Below are 3,777 nucleotides of genomic sequence, written 5' to 3'. Positions count from 1 at the left end.
AAATTAAGAATTATAGATTGCATAAATAAAAACATAATAATAATAATAATAAAATATATAATATACAGTTATCATGTCAACCTATCTTTATTTAAATCGTCTTTATACTTTGCTATGGTATATGCATTTCACACTATTAGGAATGAAGGGTGTAAAATATTATTTTTTACAGAATACTTACGTTATCTTAAAAATGTAGTTAAAGATAAAATAAGCGATGTCAGCCAGTCCATCTATTAGAAATTTAACATGCAGTCTCAAATCAAGAACAGACTGAAGAAATCAATATATTGATAAAATTGATTGACTGTTTGTTTTATTGATGAGCAATAACAGTATCGAATGAGATTTCTTTTTAAATATATTCGATTCATTAATTCTATACACTCAAAAAAATTGTCAAAATAACCAATCTTTCATAACACCGATTATAAGAAGTTAAATAATTTAAGTGAAATACCTTTTGAATTTTTCATAAAAAATATTACAAAACCTATTGTCTAGACAAATCATAATAGTTGCTTGGCAACCCTGATATATTTTAATTTGCTTGCACGGTTGCCACTTGAAAATTTTTTTCTGTACCAAAATTGGTTTAAAAAGGTACCATTTCTGTAAAAAAAGGTACAAAATTTTTTTGGACCTTTTTGTTTTCTCGTTCTGTGTTTTTCATAGTGTTATAAATGAACAAAAAATAAAATAGTGCAAAGTTGCATTTATAAAAAAAATTAATTGGAAATATCCACAATAAAGTTGGGTCGTCAAAAATGTACCATTTTTTTAAACATGAGTACCAAACGAAAAAAAAAGTACCAATTTTGGTACTAAAGTACCATAAGTGGCAACCGTGTTTGCTTGTAAAATGTTGCTTTAAAATAATAAAGTTCAGTTGCATCTCAAACCTCATTTGCGCCGGTCTTTTCAATTTATTCGGTTTTAATTAAAGAACTTCAAAAAGGCTTGAAGTTCTCAAAACACCTATTATCTCCCAAAATATAGGGTTATCAATGCATTATTCTGATTTGGCAGTACTGCTTTAGAGGCATACATCAAATAGAATAGAAACATTATGTGTTAGCTTAGGGTTTATCATTTCACAGGGAATTTATAGTACATAGGCACTATGGGTAAACGAACAACATTTTTTGCACGATGGTTTCGATAATCGACTATGCCAACAAACAAATTTTTTACATTTAGAGTTTTAAAAAACCACAAGTAACTATTGCAGGTCCGTTGCGTTCAGAAGAATGCGTTGTGTGGTGTGGAACTTGGTCTGACTCTTTTAGGTGCTCTTTTCTTTTTTTGAAAATGATAGTCAATTCCGTGTACGCAGCCACATGATTTCGATTTTTTAGCAGAAAATTGGAAATTAAAGACACAGATGTGAGGGATATAATTTTTTAACAAGATGGTGGGGCCTGCCAAATTATCTGGTGTGTTGCAAATTATCTTACCACTGATCTTTTTTTAAGGTGTCAGGAAAGGATCGCGTTTATATGGACAATCCTCAAATTCTTGTCACGTTAAAAACGAACAACTCTCAAATTATGGCGAAGTTATTTTCAGATAGGCACTAAAATGTTTTCTGATATGTCACCTAACAGATCCAGTACTATCAGAAGTATGATGAACAACTTTTGAATGATGTCATATATCACAATATATTAAAACAAATTTTTTTGAAATTTTCATAAAGTTTGTTTTATACCGTGTACTTTCAAAATAACAGAATGGAAAACTCTGTTAAACAGGTTGAGCTAGCGTCATTATTACGTTCCATACACACTTTATGCAGAGATTAAGTGGTTTGTTCCACAGTGTGGGATAATGATACTATCATATTTCATCCAAACCAGAGTTTAAGGCTAAATGGTTTGCTTCATAGCTCGAGATACTGGTACTGTTACATTTCATATTGACTTTAACCAGACACTAACTGATTTGTTCCATAGTTTGGGATTGTGACGTTATCATATTTCATCCAGATTTTACCAGACACTAACTGGTTTGTTTCACATTCCATCCAGACTTTAATTAGAGATTAACTGGTTTGTTCCACAGTTTAGGATAGTGACGGTATCACATTTTATATAGACTTAAACCACAGTTTAGACTGATATGTTTTACAGCTTAAGACAGTGATTCTACTATGTTTCATCCAGACTTTAACCAGAGACTAATTGATTTATTCCAGCTAGAGTCTAACTGGTTTGTTCCACGATTTGAGAGAGTGATACTGTAGATCAACTGGTTTGTTGCACAGTATACTTACTCTAATTATTTACATTCACTTATCAATTCTCTGAAATAAAAGGAATTAAACCACATTTTGAACTCAATGCATGCCGTCTTATTTGATTGACGGTTAGTCAAATGCTATGGATTAAAATTTTATAGCTGTTTACAAATAACGCAGATGTTTATAAAAAGTTTTTATGATTTAATTAAAATTAATTTTTTAATAATTTTTGGACCATAGAAATAGAACTAAAATCTGCTTAACAAATCTAAAAATTTTCTGGCAATTCAACAAACAATGAAACGCTCCAAATCAACTCCAAGCAAGACTGAGCCACCTGGTGTGCTGCCCACTTACTGATCTCAGTGTGATTGTGAGATTGATTATGAGTGGCGCATGCAATCACAGCCAAATCACCAAAATCAATAGAAAATATTAAAATAAATAAAAGAGCCAACAAAATAATGAATGCAGTTCAGTGACTGAACGATTTTTCAATCCATTTTGACTGACTGAAATTCAAATCAGTTGATAAATATGCTGTGTGCTGAGGCCAATTTAATTTGAATTCAAGTCGCAACGCATGCGTGGGCCACGCCCCCTTTTTCGCGCATATCAAACACTTTTATGCGATAAAAAATCACCAATTTCGCATGTACCTATTAAAAATTAATGGTAACGAAAACGATCTTTCGAATTGGAGTTTCTGTGTCCAAACTGCGGTCTAACAAATAATGAAGCTGGTCAATTGGTGAGTGGCAAAGAATGAGTAAATAGCATATTTGGCTTCCATCGGACTTGCCAGGTTACTCGGTACCACAAATATCGGTACCCTCTTGCCCGTTGCAATTTGTTGTCACATTTTGACATTTATTAAAATGATCAATAGATTTCGATATGAATTGGCATAATGCAGGATGCAGTTGCACTGTAAAATTTGTCTTTTATTGCGAAAAACAAATTCAAATAAAAAATACGCATTTGTTTACGCATTTTTAGTCACTACTCGTATTAGTCGCTGGCTATTAGGCAGTTTGACTAAAATCTACCAAACAACATGACTTTAACAAGATTTTATGCACTTTCTGATTTTTATCTCATGAATTAAATATAAGTCTTGATCGTATGATATCGATCAATAAATAACTTGAGCAAGTGAACGTATAAATATTTATCATCGATCAGGTAGTACGATTTTAAGTCTCCTTAGTGCATAGCATATAGCACCCACATGCATTTTTACGTGATTGATAAATAGTATGATCATGGTATTTAAGATTAAAGGACTAACTATAGAGGTTTAGTGATTGTAGTGATTTACATTACTTGCACTTAAATAAAATTATTATCTTAAATGTTTTTAAATAATTTTGAGAAAACTTATTTACGTCAACCCATTTACGTCAACCCATTTCATTGACGTGACTGATGAAATTAGATCACTAAAAAGACAATATATATTGGAGTTACCATGCAAAAACGAAATTGAGCTCTACATTAAACCCTAATCTGTTCTTTTCATATACGACCTAGTT

This window comes from Teleopsis dalmanni, chromosome 1 (assembly GCF_002237135.1).
Source record: "Teleopsis dalmanni isolate 2A chromosome 1, ASM223713v2, whole genome shotgun sequence".
Classification (NCBI taxonomy): domain Eukaryota; kingdom Metazoa; phylum Arthropoda; class Insecta; order Diptera; family Diopsidae; genus Teleopsis; species Teleopsis dalmanni.
Note: the sequence above shows the minus strand (reverse complement) of the source record.